Source organism: Patagioenas fasciata, chromosome 3 (assembly GCF_037038585.1).
Source record: "Patagioenas fasciata isolate bPatFas1 chromosome 3, bPatFas1.hap1, whole genome shotgun sequence".
Taxonomy (NCBI): domain Eukaryota; kingdom Metazoa; phylum Chordata; class Aves; order Columbiformes; family Columbidae; genus Patagioenas; species Patagioenas fasciata.
The window spans coordinates 3,190,107-3,213,164 of NC_092522.1; the positions used below are offsets into that span (position 1 = coordinate 3,190,107).

Consider the following 23,058-nt stretch of genomic DNA (forward strand, 5'->3'; position numbering starts at 1 on the left):
ATGCCGAGGTTATCGAGCTCGTTTCCTAACTATCACGTAAATGATAATATCCCTTCCACACGCTGATCTAACGTTATCTCTGAACACGCTACAGTTCTTGTCCCCATTACTCCTACTGGAAGCCTTTTCCAGAAACTCCTCCATCCGATAGCCAGGAATCTTTTTCCAGTTTCATACCTATATTCCATCAAGACCAGGTTATAGCCGATTACTTTTATGTCAACATTGCACTTGCACTTAGAAACTGTCCCAATGCATTTATCGACAGCAATCCACCCCTTCTCTGCCTCCATTTTGAAATGCTAAATCTCCTTTTGTCTTCTCTCATAACACAAATTTTCCCAGTCCTCTTTCATCCCACCAGTGCTTCCCTGCACTACTCCAGTTTAAATTCATCTTCCTATCTCTGTTATAATATTGCACCTGACGCATCTTAGGGACCTTTCTGCTGTTTCTCTGATGGCTGAGAGCCATCCCTTCATCCCTGTCTACTGCTACCAGTGAAGTCACATCTCGACAGAAGTTCTTCTTATTTCCTACGTGTGTGTCCTGGTGCTTTTTCTTATTAAATTGCATTTCATGACTCCCATTCCAACCCCCAAGGCCACCCGCTTTCTTTCCTGCGCATTCACGTTCTCCTTTTTCACTGGCAACGTCTCCAAACTTTGTCAACTCCAGCATTTCATTAGCGCACACCTAATTTATGCTCCAAGGTCATTAATGAAAATGTTAAATAAGATGAGTCAGACTGATCCTTGACGAACTCTGCTAATGAGCCCTTCTTCCTGCCCTGTGCTTCCCCTTTCGCAGCCCGTCGCCGTCTCCCCTTTTCGCCATTCCTCACCACTCTCACACCAACCTCCGGCTCTTCCCGCTTAACCAGATGTTTCCCATGTGCCACTTTATCAGATCTCCCGCATTCCCTTTGTCCGAGGATTCTTTTTTACCAAGGAGGCATGTCAGCTTCCTCTAGTGTGATCTACCATTTATAAATCCAGCTCAAATTGATCCCACTCGCCATAACCTTCCCGTGCCTTTCTCAAGAACATGTCCCAAAGCCTTATGATAATAGTGAAGTTGCATCAAGAAGCCTTCAGGGCCCTGGATTTGTCTTCCAGGCCCAAACTATATATATATATGTATGTATTTGTTTTTAATTTCCATGCTATGTCACCTGTTTGATATGCCTATTAAAATATATTTCGCTGTCGCTTCGTATTTTTAACGCGTCCAGAAGACTGGGGGAGCCCCATTTCTCACGTGCCTTTTCCAGTTACTCACTGGATGCTTTGATTCAACACATTTTAACCTAGAAATTACTCATTCACTGTGATTATTCGTTTGAGGATTCGACACCTAAGCTTTATCATTCAAGCACTGTAATGAGTAAACCTACACCAAACCACATGGTATTATTTCCCCGCATCATTATTGTGCTCTCAGACTGGATGCCCTGACATTAGTGAGCTCCACCTGAAACTGCTTTATTTGCTCTGTTACAAATGAGTTTAAGATATTGATTAACAAACGTGTGTTTGAAAGCCTGAAAATTATTTCCTAGGAATACCCAAATTGGCAGGGACAGGGCAGGAACCCTCCTGCAAAAGGCAATGGAAAAGCAATGTGGACCCAGTTAAGGCAACACTGAGACTCAAAATACAATAATTTGGGTTCCTTCCTGAATATTAACTCGTGCATTTGATGCTATTACATATACTCCAAAAATCAACATAAACCAGAAAGGTAAGAGCCCCTACGGAAAACAGTTTTCATATTCTCTGTGCCACTTGCGCTTCCTTACAAAGCAAAGTGCTTGTATTGTGCACGGCAGCTCATGTAAGGACAGGGACAATAGCTTTGCATGCACATTTTATCAGGATTATGACTGCTGCACCATATATAGAAATGTGTGATAAGTGCATTATCAAAATTATAACTGTATTTTAATCACGGCGTAACCACCGCACAGAACGTCCCTCTACAAGGCAGGCAAACCCAATAACGCTCAAGCCTGAATCTGAATTCTGAGCCCTCCATGAGTGTTTGAGTGGGTTCAAAATTAAGTAAAATGAGTTTATCTATCCCTATTTCTGTAATAATACTTAGCACTTAGCACTTTTCATCTTCAAAGCACTTTACAAACATTAACTAATTAACTATTAATTGGTAAATTTGAAAAGGTTGATAGGTGAGGTGAGTTTCGGATAAGACCCAGCAATGCGGATGTTTAGTTTATCTGTGAATTACTTAATCATTAGTGAATCATAGAAATTAGAAATGAAAAAGACCTATAGGGTCACCCTGTCCAGCCTGCTGCCATTACAGGATTTTCCCTTACAATATATTCTCAAGTGCTTTGTCTAGTTTAATTAGAAATTATCCAAGCAATGGGGCTTCCACCGTTTCCCTCGGGATATTCCTCCTCAGTCTAACGTATCTTTCTGCTAGGAGGTTGTAACATTCAACATAAGTTTTTCTTCGCCATGTCATCCCATCCTTTCTACACACGCCCTCTCAGACCATTTCAAGCAATTCCGATGCAGTTCGATTACATGCATAATGTTTCCCTTTGCTCCTCCCTGGGTCCGTCTGGCCCAGAGCCACCAGATACTGGAAATTCTCTGTTCCTGAAGAGAATTTGGCTTTGGTGCCACTGGAGGCTAATTCCATATTCTAGATTAAACCACCTCAACTCCCTTTGGAAGGTGGATTCCACGCACCCTGAAAGCTCAGGTGTCAGTCTGGGCAAATCTCTCCCCCAGTAAAACCAGCATTACTCTTTATCTGTATAATTTATGCAGACTACAAGCTCCTCAAAGCACCCAAAGTGATTTTCCTTTCATTGTCCCTGAAGCCCAGGCAGCCAACACACAGCTCTTCAGCCTGGTCTAGTACTGAGCCTAAGTGGCTGCTTCTTTCTGCTCAGAGAAGCAAAGATCCTTTCAACTAAGAAGGTAATGCTAAAGGAGCTTGTTGCCAGGACAAATGTTGCTGTGAATTAAAGCGGAGCTAAGGAATTAGACAGAAGGCGTAGAAGGATACTATTAATAATATATGTGCATGGTACCAAAAGGTCTACACCAAAATGATGTGATGAAAAAAATCACCGCGCCTCATCATTTCTTCACATCCTCGGCAACACCCAGGATTCATGGGTTCTTCTGCTACCTCTGATGGTAGAAATGTTCTAATTTCTCTCTGGACATCGCATTTTCCTGACTGTCTCCTCCTAAAGGCCATTTGCTTGCTTCTTCAAACCCTGGACCAACACTGTTTTGGCTTCACGGCTGCCCTACATCTTACACACTCATTTTGCCAGGGCCAGTCAGCTGGATCTGGATATGCTCCCAATCCCATGTAACCCAGTTTTACCCAACATCGCAAGCTTCTACATCATATCGTCTGTTCTCCATGCTGGGGAATCACAGAAAGATGTGAGATACAACTACATCAACTGGTCTATTTAAAACAGTTGTTCAGCTGTTCTAGATCCCTGAAATAGCATCATGGGTCTTTGCCAAAGACAAACAGACCAGCTAGCTTGGCCAGATGATCCATACCATATAAGAAAACGACGATTTGAATTTGGGACCTTTTTTTCCTGTTTGCTAATGTGAAATCTTTCCGATGAAAATCTAAATAAACTCCAGCTACATAATGAACAAAGACAAACATCTGTCAGGCGTGTGATTTCCCATCAGACTACGATAACGGATCACTTCTGGCCAGTTTACTGCAACCAAAATAAAGCTGAGTATTTAAAGTTCTGAAAATAAACAAACAGAAGTAGATACACTTGACCGGAGACGCTCGGATGAGAAGCCAGGTCAGGCTGTTTTAATTCGTTACGACCCAACAAAAGTTGATGAAAGCTTTTACAAGATTGCGTTGAGGTCTCATCTCCGGTAGTGTCTGGACCAGCCTGATCTGCTGGGCCAAAGGGATAAAAACACGAATCGAGTCTTTTGAGAACGTGCCAGCTCCTCCAGCAAAGATGGAAAAAAAGGAAAACCTAAAACTGGTTCCTCAAAGGACTTTGAAAGTTCCCCCACATGTGCTGCAAGTTGCCTTTTCCTCCACCAGTGCCTGTAACAGCACCGTTAATAATTCCAAAAGTCTGCAACAACTTGAATCCAAACTTTGAAGGCTCTTTTTTGCTCTGAACGAGATACGCTTTCAGTCCGGTAGAAAAAGAAATAGAACATAAAAAACCCCTGCGAGTTCTTCTACAAAATCAGCCAGTTTATTTTATTATAATGAAATGAAAAACAGCACAAGTTTGAAGATGTATCAGCGATTGTTGTGAATATTTTGTAGCCCGCGATTCGGTACTTACCTGGAGGGACAACATTTGCTTTATACGAGTCATCATCTGCCTATCATTTTTCCAGCTTCTGGTACTTAAAAAGTAGTCAATTTGACTTTTATTTTTCAAATTATAGAAGAAAATAAATGTTCTCCTTTCTTATGCACCGTAGAAAGACATAGCTAACAGTATTAAATACAGACGATTCAATTGCCAGCTATTAGCATTTTTATCTCATTTCTTAAATTGAAGGGAAACTATCTTGGAAAAAATACATGAAAGAGACTAAACTCATATAGAAATAAAGTTTGGTGCTTCTCTGCCAAAAAATTCTCTCTCCCACCAGGGGTGGGATTTGATAAAGCAGTTAATGATGTCTGGGTGCTTTGTTGGAAAGCTCTTTTCAGCAAGGGTTTACACAGCCCACCCAAAAACGGTGCTGCTGCCAATGTCATGCCAGGCATCTAGAAGAAGATGCCACCAAATCAAGTGGTTCCTTATCTGCACAAGAAATCTCATTATCTTCATAAACCAAAATAGTTTAATGGCATTTTAGCCACATGTGAGTACAGGTGGCAGAGCCTGGCTGTGTTTTTTGAAACAGGGATAAGATTACATTCATGTATAATTAATACACGCTCAGTTGTTTTAAGGAAAGATATTTCTCAGACAGACATTCAAAGGGCTGAGTTTTGATTTTCACTGGTGCTAAACCATTTTCCAGAGATGCGTGTGTGAGCGCACGTGCTTGTGTGAGGGAGAGAGAACTTACACGTTGCTCAAAATCAGAAAAAAAACCAAAACCCAACTCTTTAAATGTCACTATATACACTTGAATAATACAATTTGACAAGTTGCCAAAAGCCCCCCAAACAGAACCTACCAGCCCACCAAAGCACGTAGCACATAGGATTATTTTAGGGGTTGCTCTCCTGGCTGTTTGATGCCCACATGGACCCATCCCCTCTCAAAACCCAGCTTCTCGTTTGGTCGCGTCACGTGTTGATGGAACCAGCCCTTATCAGACTCTTTGTGTCCCCTTCACAACCCCCAGCCCACTTTTGGGCACCACCAGAAGGGACCACGGGGCCCAGGAGGTGGAGGGGACCCCATGACAACAGCGGTGACAGGGGTCAGGACCACGCCACGCTCCCCCAGCACGTCCTCGCGTTGTCTCTTCTATCAGTGGATGGGACCAACTCCCTACATTTATTATTATTTTTTTTTCCTCCCCTGAAAATCAAAAAGCGGTTCATGAGTTGGTCGAGAGCCAGCAAAAATGAATAGTAATGAGCCAATTTCAATAGAAATAGGCTCATTACCATGCCAGCGGCTGATAAAACCAAATGCTCTCAATTCTCTCCAGCAAACGAGGTGCTGGAGGCAGTGTCCACCCTCCTGCCTGCAGGAAATAACTCACCATTTCAAAATTAAAAGAATGAAAATACAAGTTGGAGTTTATTCCTATGTTCGTACCTCCGTCCCCCTGCAGGGCTGTTTCTAACTAGCTGCCAAAAAAGCTCAGATACTGCTCAGAGTCTTTTTCTTGAAAAGAGAGGGCAAAAAAAACTCTGTACATTGTTCACTCCCTGAATGGTAATGGGGAATCCTGTGTAAACTCCAGCAAAAGAGATGGTCTAAGGAGCTTCTTTGAATTCAGCACATTTCTCTACGCACAACAGGAGGCTACAGGTATTCTTCAGAGTGTCAGAAGCCTACTTGCAATTTCTCAATCGGAGAAAAAAAATGAAATAAATAAAGGAAGAAATAAAAACCCGCAAACCCACCCCAACCTTCAACCAAAACCCTAACCAAGCAAACAAACCTCTCAGGGCAAAAACTCTAAGCTTAAACCCTAAGCCAAGCAAACACATAAACCTCTCCATCCTTAAAACGACCACAAAACATCAGGAAGATGTTGATAAATGAATTAAGATGATTCAAAGAGAATAAAGAAACAGAAAAATTATTTCCCACACTATTGCAAGTGGTAGGACATGGGGAGTATGACAAAGTCTGTTTTAACCTGAAGAGCTAAAATCATTCTGGTTTTATCCCAAAAGTGATTTGGACCCAGGAGCTATGGCTGGAGGGGGTGTCCCAGGTGGCAGAGAGCACCCAGAACACGGTGTTTGGACTCCGGAGGAGTGATGGACAGATGGACACCAAGACACAAAGTGCATCCCCAGTGAAAATTAGTGTAATCCCCCCATTTCCTCCCCAGACTTCACAGGGGAAGAAACCAAAGCCAAATTCCAGGAGAAAGAACTCAATACTGCGGTAAATTGAGTATAAACACCTCCTGCCAGAGACATTTCTAAAGCCGAGCAATTAGCAGGGCAGAGGGTTCTTAACCAGCCTGTAACATCACCTGCCCGCACGGCTTTCTCTCATTTTCAATTCCCAGCGCCGGCTCAATATTTGGTAGAAATCCCCATTTCCAAACGTCCCTCCCCGTCGCAGACACAGCCACCCCAGCCAAGGCTCCCCAACTCTCCCCTTGGCCAAGCCAGTAATATTTAGCCTTCAAAACAGAATTTATTCTGCCATAAAATCTTGCAAGGTTTTCCTGAGAATTTTAACCCTGCCAGCCATTTGAGCCCTGCAACGAGAAGGCGGCTGAGCAGAGTCCGTCATCTGTAAACTCGCCTTGCGTAGTCAGGGGGTCTGGGGGGCTTTCTGCAGCACTGAAATAGAGTCTTTTAACACTGAACGGTGCAAATTGTCCACTGGGGACAACTTCAAATGTCTCTACAATGCATATTTCGCAGCACTTACTGGCTGGCTCCGGCTGAGCTGCTACTACTTATTTAGGAGCCTACAAAAACTATTTTATAGATTTTTGTTTTGCTAGAGTAAATATTGAGTTTTAAATACATTAAGAAAAATCAGGGCAGGAAGAGAAACAGATTAAATAAACCTTTCGGAGAGACTATTTACCTTTGTATTTGTATTTTTTTTTAAAAAACTCCTTTCCCCGAGGTCAAGACACTGACATTTTAGTACACACAGACTTTAAAAATGAGAATGGTCTCTCTCACACACACGCTTACTCAAGGCAGCTCCTCTTGTTAATACTAAACTTCTTCTATCTGGTTATGACACTGGCTGATGTAATAAAGCCGTGATAGTCTTATTATTCAAGCACTGCTCTGATAAATTATCTACACTAATTCTGGAGCCAAAGTTGTCTGGTTCCAGCTGGTGTTGCTTGGATCTGTCTTAAGTCATTAGGAATCAGTGGAAAACTCTTTTTCAGAGTCCAGACCTGACCCTTTCTTGTCTCCAGAACATCTATGTGTGTGTGTGCCAGCGTGCTCACACGTGTACAAAAAACATCCTCGTTGCTAAATTGCTCCAATTACAGTTTATTTAGAATATTTTGTTTTGTGAAGTGTTTTTCCCCCTGAATCTCTTCCCTTTATCTGTGGAAGGTAACGCACTGTAACTCAGCATCACCCACAGAACAGCTCTTCAAAGACGGGAAGAAAAGCAAGCCGCAACTAATTCAGGCAGAGATACACTTGTTTAGCAGTGGGATTTTGAAGCTAAGTCTCTCCGTGCACTGACAGGAATGATAATGCAGCCCAAACTTTCCCCAGACTCCCTCTGCGATCCTTCCCACCGCCTGTACTCGTACACACACCTCGAACGTACTCGTACAAAGAGGTTTTCTCCTGGCACTGCCTGATGCAGATGTCCACGCACCACTTTACTACAGATAAGTTCTACAATTTGATGGACAGACACAGGTACTGAGCAGTGGTCTCCCTCCAAGCAAAGTATAAACCTCAGCAGTATAAACCACACTACACAAGTGTTGGTCTTCAGGTCCATTTGGAGTTGACGGAGCCCATGATACCAGAGGGTTGGTCCCGTGTGGGTTTAGATGCCACCATTCAACCTCCACATTCACATTTTATCCTGTCTTGCAAAGACAGAGTCTGAAAAGACCCCAGAGATAACCTAACTCACCTCCCTGCCGACACGAGGCTGTTGCCCTACAGTTCATTTCTCAGCAGATCACCCAGTCTGGTTTTAAATGTTCCCCAGTTACAGTTTAGTCAAACTCAAGTCATTGGGCTCAGTTCAAGAGTAAATGAATGAAACCCTATGGCCCACACACAAAATCAGGACGGGTGATCAAAGTGTCCCTCCTGAGCTTCAGAGAGTGTACAAAGCAAGGGAACCTCCACCACTTCATCCCAGCAACAACTCAGCAACCTCAGGCATCCCTCCATCAGGGCATTTTCTTCTCAATATTTGGTAGTTTCATCCAGTTCTCTATAATTTACCCTCAGTTTCTTTCCCTCTTTGCACTCCCCAGTCACACTGCACTCACATCTTTTCTTCATCAACCAGCCCCTTCAGCTCCCAACACCATCCGCACACAGTCTCAACATGTTTGGCCCCTTTTTTTGCTGCCAAATCTCCATGCAAACTCCCATCACCCCAGGAAGATCTCAAGGCTTCACTGGAGCCTCCAACTATATTCTAGTGGCTGCGAGATTTTTCCACGCTAAATCTCTTATTGTCATTTAACTCATGTTTCTCATCTTTCAGTTCTCCCTGTATCATTCCGTATTTACAGCTCCTCCCTATTTGATATCATCTGCAAGTCTTTTCCTTATCCCAGCTCATTAACGAGGATGTTAATTAACGCGAGAGCTCACGCTGCGGTAACTCACCAGAAGCCTCTTTGCAACTCCGCGTCTTTCTGCTCAGCTTTTGCCTTTGTTTCTGATCCCTCTGTTGGCATTCAGCGCACATGGCAGAGTTCATACCTACAAAAGTCAAAGAGATGACATGAGCACAATGCAGGAGGTTTTGGGAACGTCTTCTCAAGTAAGCACAAGCCTTAATTCTCAGCCACACGGAATTAAGCAGGAGTTTAACTGCCAGGTGAGGCTTAAGATAGACCAGACCAGTAGCCTGGGAAATCTGTGTGATACACACATGTACACCTGGGCACATGTATGTGGTGGCAAATGTTGATTCCCCACTGTGATTAAGAGGTTATTAACACTAACAGAAAACTACAATATGCTTAAGTTTCCCAGAAAGCTTCGCCTAAGAGAGCCCAGCAGCACACCCAGCACACCCCTCTGTTCCAAATGGGTTTGTATTAGCCTGCTCACAAACAGACCCAGACTCCTCCCCAGAGAAAACATGCACCAACTATCCCTTTTTCCAAACACAAAGTAGCTCGTTTTCACCTCTTTAAAGGAGCAAACTCTATTTATGGATGCAAAACCTCAGCAGAAGCAAACTTTCAAAACAGCTCAGGCAGCATCCTCTCTGCAGGTAAACTATCAAAAAGCATCTTGCAAGAGAAACGCTTAACAGAGGTCTCTAAATAACATTACTTTTACACGCGGAGAAAGCTTGCCAGGCACGCCAGAGCCCAAAACCAGCCCTTTTTCTGAGGAAAGATGAGTCAGGAGGAAAGAGCAGGTCAGCAACTCGAGGTCGCCTCTGCACAAACACCTGCTCGCTCGCCGCTCGCACCTGCGCTGACTCGCAAACACAACGGGTCGCCGCCATCAGCAGAGCCCTCTGCCCCACACCGTGGAGGAAGCCACCTCCCCCCAGCTTCAACCAAAGCCAATAAAAGCGAAGAATTTGATAATTTTTTTTCTACTGGTCCCAGAAGGTCAAGTTTCTCTCCCTCCGACGTCATCCTTCTGAAAAGACTAATTGGGCCTTAAAGATGGCAGGTGTCCTGCCGGGCGAGTGTCGCGGCGTGCCCTCCCCAACAGCTCAAGGATGCCTGCAGATAAAGCAGGTTCTTTGTGCCACTCATTGGTTTTTGCCCAGACCCTTCCCAGACATGCAGATGTGTGCAAAGAAATAATAGAACAACACCGGGAGCACGGGGGGTATTTTTTCCCCTGGGGCAAGCGGCTGCCCTCCACCACCTACCAGCAGGTCAAGTGCTTTGGGAAGAGATATACAGGGGTTTTTTGTACTCTCTGCACTAACTAGTTTGCTGCTGCCATTAGCTGCCAGGTATAATATATATGTAAGGGTGAACAAGGCTATTTGCTTATCTCCCTCTTCCCCCGCCTCAGTTTGTTTGGGTTTTGACTTAGCATCAAGTTTATTTAAAGTCTTAGGGTTCTCCCTCTCTGCCCTCTCGGTGCTTGCAGGAGCTTTGCTGTGCAGGTCACGCATGGGCAGAGCCTTGCTGGGGCTGGGGAACGATGGCCAAGGCCAGCAGACACTTGCTGAAGGCAGCATGACAGAGACAGTGACACCAACCCAACAAAAAACAGGCATTTCACAACTCCTTCCTTTTATTTTTTACCATTAACTCTTTTTGTATAACACTCCTCCCTCCTCTCCCTCTGTTCCGAGGGTTCAGCTGTCTTCACATCCCACCAAATCTCCGTTCAACCTTCGATATCTTTCTTTAAATATACCTAGCGAGGTCAAGTTGTGTTTCCGAGGTTATTACATTTGCTTTCCGAAGCAGGAGGGACAGAGAGCTGGATAAGCTGTCCATCCCCTCCAACACAGCCCACGTGCCAGGGAACCCCTGAGCATGCAGCACAGATCCAGCAGTAAAGAAATGAACTTTGTCCCAACATAACAGTTGGGTCAGGGATGTCAGAGATCACTCTGGATTAAAGTTTTTGATTTTTCCAAAGGGAGTGCACTGGAGGCGAAGTGAGAAGAGGATAAAGATTTTTTTCCTCTGAATTACTTAATATGTTGGCTTCCCCTGTACTGCCAATAAAGATGTCATTAGGACTTGTTTTAGTACATACTTGCTGCACGTCTGAGATATTTATACAAGAAAAAAGAACAAAAGCAAAAACCAGAGATATTGGTTCTGTCTACAAAGAACACTGAAGCAGGTATATTAATAATTAAACCATCCCAAGACCAAGGTTTTAATGCATGACTTTTAGGGATCCTCCACCCACTCCTCCAAATCTGCAAGGGAGATTTCTTTTTAACCCAAGCATCCAGCTACCCCTTGGTGCTCAAACAACCAGGACATATTTTATAGAGTAACCTCCCCACCTGCCCTGGGTGAATAGTGTCTGATGTTTTGAGAAGGATTAGGCAAAGGGATCAAGCAGCAAACAATAAAAGAGTGAAACTTTAAGAAAATAAGCCAGCCCTACAGGCCTGAGCCTTTTCAATATCTCTTGATTTCAGAGATCACCATCTCTCACGTCCCACCTGAAACCGGAGGCTGGTAACTGCTACAAAACAAATGTCGACAAGCGAGCGCGCAGCAAACACCAGCGGGATGCTGGAAGGATCTGGGGAAGGTGACAAGAGAGAATCATTGTCTCCAAGACCCTGCTACAGGAGAAGGGGGTGGCAATCGGCTACAACCAATGTTTTCCTGCACAAAGAAACGCCCCCACCCTGCCCACACCATCCTCCTGGGCTCGAGCCACACGTCTGGACACTAGATTGAGATTCCCAGCCCAACAAGTGCTAATTGAAGCTCCAAATCCAGCGGCTTCACATAGGGCACCCACCACCCTTCCTCTCATACCACTGCGGTTTCCATCGCGTGACTGACCGGCTGTTTCAGGAAGACAATCTCCTCGCAAAGCCCACACCGAGGCCACCAAAGCTAAGCCTTCCAAATACCGATACAGCTAAGTAAAAGAGCTTCTCTTCCCTTCCCTCCAAAGGAAACAAAATTCAGCGTGATAAATGGCCAGCTTAAACCCATGTAATCATTTTAACGCAACGAAACGAGATTTCCTTGAGTTACTTGAGGCTCTAAACTTTTGAGCACAAGGCAGGGGGAGCTGGCAGGATCCAGCAGAGCTGCCTCGGGGAGCGGGGACGGCTCCTGTCTCGCCCTTTGATATTGCCTGGCTGAGCGACCTGCCTCCAGCACCTTCCCAGCAGCTCCAAATTAACACCATCAATATACGTACCTAGCGCATCGGCTGGGAAGCCCGGGAGGGCAGGAGAAAAGGTGGGGATGGCTCACAGAAAATGAGCATTTTTAGGGTGGGCTGGATCCTCCACACACCAAACCGCAGAGAGCCAAGAATCTGAATTTCTGCAGAAGTTTCCTGCTGGTCTCCATTTTACACACTCAGCTTTCTCCATCAGCATCTCATCTCCAAAGCAAAAAGGTGTCTTTTGGAAAGAAAACCAAATATCTTTGCATTTTGCCATTCAGGGGAAGGACCCATCACAATTTAACGTCCAGGTGCAAGCGGGAATCACAAACCATCCACTTCCTTTCCAGGGACAAAAAGAAAATCCTTAGCTGAACAAATATGCTTTTTTCCATATTTAATAATTTGATTTTGAAGGCTAGTCATATCAAAGAGCAAAATATTCAATATCGTTAATTCAGTTTTGCAAAATATATTCTTAATTTAAAAACGATTTTGCTTGGAGTGGTAGTGTAGTAATAAAGCAGGTATTGACCAGATCTTATTGATTGTGCTGTCCTCGGGCAAGGAACACTGACCTTGCTCACACTCTTATTGCTTACGCTTTCCCTGGCCTTCTTCATCTATGCCCGCTCAATAATATATTATTAATATATATTTTTAGCAAAAAACTGTATGTTACAAGGTTAGGTCTTCTTACTGATTTTTTTTTTCCTCTGTGCTGCTCTGCCTTTGGGGTTCTTCAGGGAAGAAAAGATTTTGCAGCCAAGTTGCTCCCGGGCTCCTCTTCACAAACACCTTTAAACCAAGTCGCTTTGCTGAGCTGATGGAGGTCAGGCACACTTCTCCCCTCTCTTTTTAATTGAAAGATTGTTCGGTTGCCAGTCCCTTATGGGACCAAAATTCACCGAGTAAATATAGTCAAGGGAACACATATACCTCAGGTACTTAAAAGCAAGACAGCACATATTTCCAGTGAGATCACGAGTTAATAACGCAATTTAATTGTTGATCGTTCTTTGGAGATAATTATAACTGATTGGAGGGCTCGATTCACTATTGCTGTGCACTTGAAACTGTCCTTTGGGCTTGTCAGGCCCTGTCAGGAGTTGTCAGGCCCTGTCGGGCTCTGCCGGGCCTTGTTGGGCCTTGTCAGGCCCTGTCAGGCTCCGTCGGGCCCTCTCGGGCCTTGTTGGGCTGTCTCAGGCATGGTCGTGCTCTGTTGGGCTCTCTCGGGCCTTATCACGCTCTGTCGGGCCCTGTTGGGCCTTATCAAGCACTGTCGGGCTCTGGTGGGTCCTGTCAGACCCTGTTGGGCCCTTTCGGAACTTGTAGAACTCCATCGGGCTCTGTCAAGCTCTGTAGGGCCTTGTTGGGCCTTGTCAAGTTCTGTCAGTCTCTGTCAATCAAGGTGGGATTAAGAGCATGGGACAAAAGTGCTGGCCCTACCAGACCACGTCCCACAGCCTCGCAGTGTGGACACCACGGTATGACCACCTCACCAGCACCCAGAGCCTGTCTCCAGCATCCTCCTTCCACCACACTGGGCTCTCTGGTGCCACAGGAGTCTCCAAAACCCTTCAGGTACACGTGGCTTTGTGGCCACAACCCCCTGACTCAATCCAAGCTCCACGACTTCGCTCGGAGTCTACGTCTTTTTACTGGTGCAAAATTAAATATGAAAGTAGAGGAGTGTATCTAAACAATGCATCAATGCGGTTTTGTTCACAGCATTTTATCTGCTATTAACCAGCTTTTATTAGGCGCTAGAAAAGCAAACCAAGAGCAAAATATAAAAATCAACCGGGGAGGCACCGGGACAGAAGTCAACAAACAGGGCTGTCTTGGAGAAATAAACGCAATAAACCATTTACAGATCAAGGTCCTTAACAGACAGTTAAACTTGGCCCCTTTGGCTGGTTAATTCTATATCCACCTATTTTCCTCGTGCTTTGGCAGGAGTTATCTGGAAAATCAACAGAATGGTCTGCGATCTACCTGCAGAACGCACTGCGCTTCGCTGTGGAGCCCACAACGTGTGCTGGTATTTGCATGTGCAGCTCGTCACTGGGAGCGGAATGTTCAATGATACTTTTGTATGAATGACACTACGAAAAAAAAAACATTCTATCGCATTGTATTACCAGCCATTGAGGGCTCTTTTGTTTAGTTTGATAATATTACATGTTTAATAAAACACTGTTGAATTTTGATTGCATCTTGTGAGCATAGTCCTTTATCCTTTCGCCAGCTGGCTGATACAAAAGCTTATTTTCTTTTTAAAGACATTTTAATTCCCAGTCTCCATCTCTCGCTCCATGGGTGAGTGGGAGCTGGGGGCACAGGAAGGCACAAAGCTCAGCCTAACACTGACCCCCTTCGGCCAGGCACTGGGGGCTCAGCCCAGGATCCCCCAGACAAAAGGGGAGCCGGACAGATGCGGGTGGTGGTGGGAAGGCATCGGTTGGGTTATTTATGCCTCTAAATAACTAACAATGAGCAGCCCCAGCGTTCAAGCTAATTACTTTGCCTTGCATCAGCATGAGAGCGAGCGGAAACGCGTGCCGCACGTACAGCCCCAGCTTCTCTTCAGTATTTTTTACCCTCCAGTGGAAGCGACCAACAAGTTCACCTTGCATGAGAGCTGCATCGATCAGATTTGATTGAATCCCAAACTGTGAAAAATTTAATAAACTCTTCTTCATGATCAATTTACGTGGAAAGTCCCATTTCGATGCTTCAAGATGCTCAGGCTGTTTCCATGGGCTCTTTCAGCATTTGAGGAGCTGATATCTAACCCATGGACACCTCATGTGCATCCAAGTACCATCGCCTCCCTAAACCTCCCTCTCCACCCACACCAGTGAGTTACATTGTGCTGATGCACAAGCCTTCAAACTCAGCCATCTACACTAAAAGAAAACACGTTAAAGTAACTCAGGTACATGTTGGGGTTGGGCCAATGGAGAATTACCACTAGCCAGCCCAAGCTTCGGTCTACACACATCAATGGCATGGGCAGGATCTGGCCCCTGGGACCCGTTTCCTAACCAGACTCGACCAAAACCCAAAACTACCCAGTTTACTGCAAGCATGGTAATACAGAGTAGAAACACCTTGGTATAAGCACTTAGGAAGGCCGCTCCCCAAATAATTCCTCTCTTGGCCCTCTCCAAAATCCCAGTAAACCAAACGCGCTGAAAGAACTTCCACCAGAATTTTCTGAGATAGCAAAAAAAACGGGCAAAATCACACCCCTCTCTGCTTTCAGCTCCGCTCCATCTCATCAGCCGCGCATTCGGGGCCTGCACCTAATATTTCTTGAGGTGAGAAAAGAGTTGGCTGGATTATAGGAATACAAATGGATTAATTTGGGGGGGATTAGACGCACAGCAAAATATAAGTTTGTCTTGTATTAGCATAACGGTGTCATAAAAATGTAGATTCGGAGGCAGAGATTATTTGTGGTACTGTTAATATGTTGTTGCTATAGCAAAAGATGTACACAATATTTACACTGTATTTGACCACATAAAACATGTCGTATACAGACACAATTTTTCATTAGATGAAAGAGAGCCAGAGGGCTCTTCATGCTGCCAGTGCTAGCGCTTCTGATTTTTTTCCTTATTTTTTACCTTCAAGAACAAATACAGTTTTAAACCATCATTACTGTATTTGGAACAGTTAATATTTCATATCGTGACATCGCTGCTCAGAGGTAACAGGTTTAGTTGATTACTATTTGTTTATAGTGCTGGAGAAACCTGCAATCATCGAGAACATAAAAGGATTGCAATTAGATCTATTGGTTGAGAGCTGCACTTCTCTGACCCACTGTAAAGTGCTTCGCACTATCAAAGAGATAATGCCTACTTGCAGCTGGCACATCTGTACATAATAACACGGGCTGCATTGACACAGCCACTAAAGACTGCCACTACCCTCTTTAACTAGAAGCAGAAAACAGATCATGCTTTTAAAGAGCGTATCAACAAAAACCCTGCCGCACTTCGCCAGAATTAGCACGCTCGCCTTCACGAGCAGCTTTTCCTTTTCACTCCGGCTTCTTCAGAGAAAGCCAAACAGAGACTTGAAACAAAAGGCCAGGGACACATCCAGGCTTGGCATCGAGGAACCTAATTTTCTCCCCATAACACCCATTTTAAAGGAAACCCTGAAGCGACTGCTTTACTTTACGTGTATTAATTCAAATACCACTGAAGTTCAGGACACGCTTAAATATTTTCTCTACTTGTGGCCTGAACTGGCTAAAGCTCAATGGAGAGCATCTCACATTTACACTGACAGGTTCATTTTCTGCTGCTCTCTTCACAGATTTAGGAAGATTATTATTTTATGGAAAACTTCTCAGCCTTTCCCCTGCTGTGATCACCATCCCAAACATCAAGAGTAGGGGCATGGTTTTGCAATGTAACCTTATTCACTGAGATGCAGAAATTGCTTTGTTGAGATAAACCCACTTATTCTGGGGAAACAGATCAAGCTGGAGTCTTGTGGTGCCCACATTTCTACCAAAAAATTCCTGTTTCTGTAAAGATGTCTCCAACATCCATGTCCCTTCAAAAATGCCTCGAAATGAGTATTCTGACAAGGAACAGGTTCAGTTCTGCCTGGTACGGGCAGGATTGAGGGACAGCAGCCTCAGCTGAGGATCCAAAAACCTTCCCCAAGTGGACACAGAACCCATCACAGAGGGTTTGTACCCACATTGCCGCATTCCTATAGCACCAACTCAAGCAGATGTTTCAACTAACCAAAAAGGGATACAAGTGAGACTGATATAAAAGGCCATATTTGATAAAAGGCAAGGTGCAGTTAAGCCCGCAGAGTTCGTCGCCTCATGCTGCTCCCACGGGTAATAGCATAATCCACTGAAAATGGGATCACACAACTATAGGGCTGAAGGGGACATCCCATGTTGTCTGACTGACATCAGTAAAGGACTCTTGTTACAAGAGAAATTCCAAATTTCCACATGAAACTGAGCTTGAGAGGCTCCCAGAGAAAAGAAAAAAAAAAAGTTGGGATTTGACCTCCTCAAAATATTTGTTTGGGATATTGTCAAAAACTTCCATTTTGATACAGTTTAAGGTGAGGGTTTTTTCCAGTTTACTAAATTCAATTTTTATATTACATTGTAATGTATAGAGAGGAAAAATATTTTGACTGTTATTCTATTATTACTTTCCTCTTGAGCCAAATTAGTTGGCTACTACTATCATGTTATGACTGAGAGTCAAAAGCTTTAGACGTTTATATTTTAACACTATAACATGTAACAAATCTTCCAGTGGTGTAGCCAGAACAAACCCAGATGGTTTAATTGAAATGAGAGATAACAAGCACACCAGAGCTACCATAGGGCACGTGTGCTATGGACCACATCATGCTTGATGCTCCGGCAGAACCATGATGGGAGCTGGAGAACCTTCTTGTGAGCATCTTAGTGCTACTTCTAAACTGGAATCTCTGCTCTCCCTGATCCATCCCATTTCCAGATACCAGTCGTAGCAAAGGAGGAAGGAATAATTTTGGGGACTGGATTGTACCAGCTGTTATATTTTGAAGCTAAGGCTTGGAAATTTGATGCTTTTCTTAAAAGTCACAGCTCCCAGAGTCCTACAACTAGAAGGGATTTAAAGTTCATAATTGTAACGGTTGCTCATTCTCACAATTGCAAGGAAAATCTTAAAAAGAAGTCCCAGACAGGCCAACACACAAAACTGATATAAAATAACCAGTGTATCATGCCGATGCCTTTTATCGTCTTTTTGGTTTTTTGGAAAGCACCACTGGGCTCATTCGGGTTCAATCTGGCCCTTGGGGAGACCGATGGAGGCAAGAGTAGAAGTCTCACGGTTTAGATGAGGATACAACCAGGGTTTTTTTTTTGGTCTTGCCCCTCACTCCTACAACCCCAAAACACAAAGAAAAAGCTGCTGCCGTTATCGAGCGGATCATTTGTATTCCTTCCTCTGCCTCCCGGCGCCTTATCTCTCCGCTACATAAAAGTACATGTGGGATCCTGTCATTCCGATTGCGTCGTTCGGATGCAGGCGTAAACACTGGCTTGATTACAACGCAGAACTGCTACTCCCTACCAGAGGAAGAATTCGCTGCAAAAATCATGGGGTTTGTGTTTGTTTATGTTGCAGCACTCCAGTAAGTGGAACAGCTGAGTGTTTATCCTGCTGCAAGGAAATTCGTGTTGGTATTTGTAATAAATGGTTTACACTTTAAGGGATAAAAACAATTTTTAAAGTCTCTGGGAGGCAGAAAGGAAGAGATATGAAAATATCTCAAAGTCTCCCTGTATGTCCTTGTGTTTCCTTCTCCCTGGAACCCCCAGCCATAGCCACACACTCAGTAGCTCCCGATGTAGGATGCACCCGCGCCCAAACTGGTCCCAGTCTCACCCACCACCTCATCAAAATCCACACGGAGACATTGGGAAGACCTCACTGGACATTGAGGGGCTTTGGGTTTCTCATCATAAAGTCCTGTGAGTGAGCTGGGTAGCCAAAGTTTGAAGAGCATGAGGATCTCCCGCTCAAGGGCACAGTGGGAACTGCTGGTCTGGCGCTACTTCCAACCTAGAAATGAGCTGAAACCAGAAATAATTGGATATATTGCCAAGCAAACCTCTTCCCGTGAGATTTCCAGCCAGCTTCTCCAAGAAAACATGTTAAAAAAACAAAACAAAACACTCATGAGGCCACCTCAAGACCCAGAGCAAGATGAGTGAAATTGCTGATGTGTCTCAGAGCCTTGGGCTGGGGCCTCCTGAGCTCTGCCTTTCCTCCAGACACTACTACATCTTCTCTGAGACCCACCAGCCTCTCGCACAGGTTTCTGTCTGGGAACAGGAGATGTTATAGATGTGTAGAGCCTCCTCTGATGGGGCACAGGCATTTCATACCCAAGAGAGCCCAACACCCCCTATCAGGCACCGGATGCAGAGGAAGACGTGTAAATTCAAAGATTTTCCTCTGCCTTTCCGCTTTTTGAGAGAGGACCCCTGGGATCCTCCGAGCGGTTTCTGTTGAACACGCCGTGCCCAAACCGCCGAGGGATGCAGACACGCGGCGGGAGCCGCCAAGTCCACCAAAATCACATGCATCTCATTTCTGCGCTGCTCTAGGTCTCCGGGGATAAGTTCTCTATAAATTTCAGAGTTAAATTCCCATTCACAGATGTGTAAGCAAAGATCCCACCTAATTTCAAGCCATTTGTGTCGTTCTCGTGTGTCTGAAAATGAGCCTCTGCTCAATAGTATGTTTGGCAGGTCTTGAATATAAGGAAAGTTATATTACTAATGTATTTGAAGCACATTGACTCTAGTTACACAATATCATAAGGAACCAAACCCTTCAGCCTGCATGGATTTGTGCCTGGGAGTTTGAAAAATGCAGCCTGAATGCCTGACACGGGCATTTGGCATTTCTTGTGAGGATGAATTGCTTCAAAATTGGCTACCTGAGGTCTAAGCAATGAGACACGGTAATGATGCTGAAATGACGGTGAGAGGGAGGGAATCTGCTGATGGTACTGGAGTGGGAACAATATTATTATTCTCATTGTTTTGATATCGCCAGCACGTTATCCACAAAATAATGGAATATAATGAAACGATTTATCCTCCACAGACACGTATTTTATAAAGGTTCGGGAAGAAAGGATAGACTTCTAAATTGCCTCGGCTATTCAAATTTTGACTAACACAAAATACACCAGAAATGACAGGAATTTTTGCCCACTTCTTGAAGAGGGTGAGGAGGCCCAGAGACGCTATGGGTGGATTCAGGCTCTTCCCCCATTAACTTTTCAGTAGAGTTTACTTCTTCACCATACACGTGAGCTTCTTTTGCACAAGAGACTTGATCATCGTGAAGGGTTCCTGCTCTTAAAATCATGGAAAGATGGATTTTTTTTTTTTTAATAAATGCCTAATCCACAGATTCAAAACTAATTCAGATTTGCCGCCTAGGAGAGTTACTCTGCAGCTGTCCTCCAGAACATGCTTTTTAGCCCCAAATTCTGCACCACCTGTACCACTCCTCAACCAACGCACCATTTTTACCTGCCAAGGCATATGACTTGTTTAAATACAAGCAGCATCTCATGTAGCAGTGGGACCTCACTTTGCTTATTAAAGGAGGATTAAAGCACAGATTTACTGTCTTTCTTCAATCCAAATTTGGAGGAATCTCCTATTTGAAATCAAAACCTCAGGTTGTGAATTCTTCTGGTCAAGCTGTGCCAATTTGCAAAGAGCCTTCACATTTTTTCAGCTTGTCAAAGGGATAAAAACCAGCCCAAGGAGTGCATCACCTTGCTGAAGAAAATAGTAGCCAGGCACTTTGAAAAGCACATGCATTACAGAGCGCTGATATGGGCAGGTTATAAAGCATAGATTCCCTAATTCATAGAGTATCAAAGATCAATGAGTTACTTAAGAGCCAGCTATTTGGTGGAGTTTCCTATCCTGGATTTTATTCAGTAGTTATCAGAGGGCTATAAAGTTCTTTTTCTTTCCATCTTCTCTCTCTCTTTTTTTTTTAAGTGGTAGAATATATTCATTTAAATAAAAGAGAAGCCATGACTTTTTCCATTGGTAATCTGGTCCATGTGTTCCCTGCAACTGAGCATTTTCAGAAGGGCCTGACTGTCTGGGTTAATTGTTTAATGCTTTTAGTTAGAATTAAACTTTGCACCTGCTCTGACAGTGATAAATTAAATGTGCTCCTTTTCCAATACTGTTGCCCTCTTTAAGTAGAGACCAAGAAGTGTATCTCCCTTCTTTCCCAGCGTTTGAGGAATCTGTGCTACACTTGAGTGTAAACCAGTATAATTTGTCACTAGAGCTAGCGCCAATTAAATTGATTGCGTTGGACTGAACTTCAGGACCTCTAATGCAAGCACTAAGGGAAAAATGGGCTTTTTTCTGCCCATTTCCCCATGTGGCACTTAGACATAGCTCAACAGTGGAAGGCTTTCAAGGTTCAAAAGGGTTTTATTTTCAAAAGAAATGGGCATTGATCAGTTGCATTTAAAGGCAAAGATAATTCCAGAGCTTGAAGGCTGGATTTGTGTTTAAGGTCTAAATCTCTTTCTTTAACCTTGGGGGGCCAGTATAACATAAAAGCAACAAAGAGATTAAGATTACAAAGGGTTTGCAAGTGTAAATGATGCAGTGGTATTCTTCAAACACAACGCAGGCCGGCTTCACGACCACGGCCGGGGTCAGCATTTGATCTGTTGATTTTACACCTGTAAAAACAAACTCCTGTTTATTTGTCACTTCGGGCGTTATCTTGGCAAATGTTTGGGCGAGAGCACCGCGGCGCTGAACTCGCTCACGCCGGGGAGTTCAAGCTCGCCTTCTTAAAGCTGATTGAAAAGCAAACACTCTAAAGGTCAGCCTGGCAGAGACGATACCGAAAGCCTTTCTCTTTGTCAGTGTAACGCAGCCCACGTGAAGGATGGGAGCCGTATGCGCCACTATAGTCTTAAGCCAACACGTATAGTTTTAATGCCCCAGGGAGCCCGATGGACGGTGGGGGACGGTGTTCGGTGGCCGCTCGCGTTCCATACGCAGCCAGCGTGGGCAGCCTGCCCAGTGCGCCCTTGCCGTGCGGGTTGTAAATATGCGAGTAAGTAATTACCGTGCTGGGGCTCGCCTTCAGCGGCTCCCAATGCAATTGTATCGCCAGTTCTGTGGAGAAGTCCCCCCACTCATGCCCTAAGACACCCTGGTCTGGGCATCCACCCTGGTCAAGCCTGTAGCATCGGCGACCGTGGACAAGGTCTCCTTGGTGAGATGCAATTCCACAGCAGGAATATGGCAAAAAGCACTTTTGCCAGCAATTCAAATGCAGGGGTTTACTCACATCCCCCTTTTAGAAAGGGGGTTGGCCAATAGTCCATGTAAGTTTAACAGAACCTTCCAGTTCGGAGCCCAAATCCCTTTCCAACAGTATGAATGCATGAGACATCCTTGCTTGTCAAGTCCCACACACATTGAAGGGAAGCCCTTGACTCCTGAGAGCTCTCTTTTTCACTCATAACAGAAAAAAAACCCAGCAGAATCTTCACTGGGCACCTGGGATCATCATTCTGCTACACGCAACAACTGAGCCTCAGAGAAAGCCAAAGCCATTTGTGAGGTGGAGCTGGACAAGCTGGAGGCCGCTGGACAGATTTATGCAGCACTGTGTTAATGGGCACGGGGAAGCTGTCCAGTTTTTTAATTATGAAAGGTCACTGCGCAGACACTGCTGGTGATAGAGAGGGAGAGGGATGTGCCAACCTGTGCCTTATTGATTCATGCGGCAAGAATCAACCTGCTCACTGGTTTAGGTGGAGAACATCACCAGCCAAAGCAGCAACACTTGGGAATTTTCCCCTGTAACATGCATTTCCTTGCAACAACATATGATTGGCATTACGTGAATGTGCGTGTACACATGCGCATGTAACGGGTATGTGTAATGGCTCTATATGCACATAAATTAATGCATATGTGTCTATATTAGCAGATGCAGGGGGTTGACAGCTGGTCTCACTTCTATGTGAACACTCAGACAGCCCCATTCGGATCTACTTTAGTGGGACAACCGTATTTTTAGCTTTCCAAATCTAAGTGCAATTGAGGTGCTGCCCTACTGAGACTCTGACATTCACGGTTGGTGAGAGGCACAACCAAGGGACGCCCACATGTGCAGGCTGCACCCCGCTCCCCAGCACACCAGTACTGCCAGCTCAGCAGCACCGGACACGCATCCACCAACATGAAAAGTAACAACCCCTTAACCAGAGCTCATCAGCTAAGTACAGACACCCAGAGCT

General features: G+C 44.6%; 1 long non-coding RNA gene across 2 annotated transcripts in view; it reads right to left on the bottom strand.

Annotated features, from left to right (window-relative positions):
• The window catches only part of LOC139827685 (uncharacterized), a 173,274-nt gene that overhangs the window by 99,905 nt on the left and 50,311 nt on the right, over positions 1 to 23,058 (bottom strand). For both annotated transcript variants that reach the window (XR_011738603.1, XR_011738602.1), the window contains exon 3: positions 8,995 to 9,090. This is a non-coding gene — a long non-coding RNA (uncharacterized lncRNA). The remainder of the gene's footprint in view (positions 1 to 8,994; positions 9,091 to 23,058) is intronic.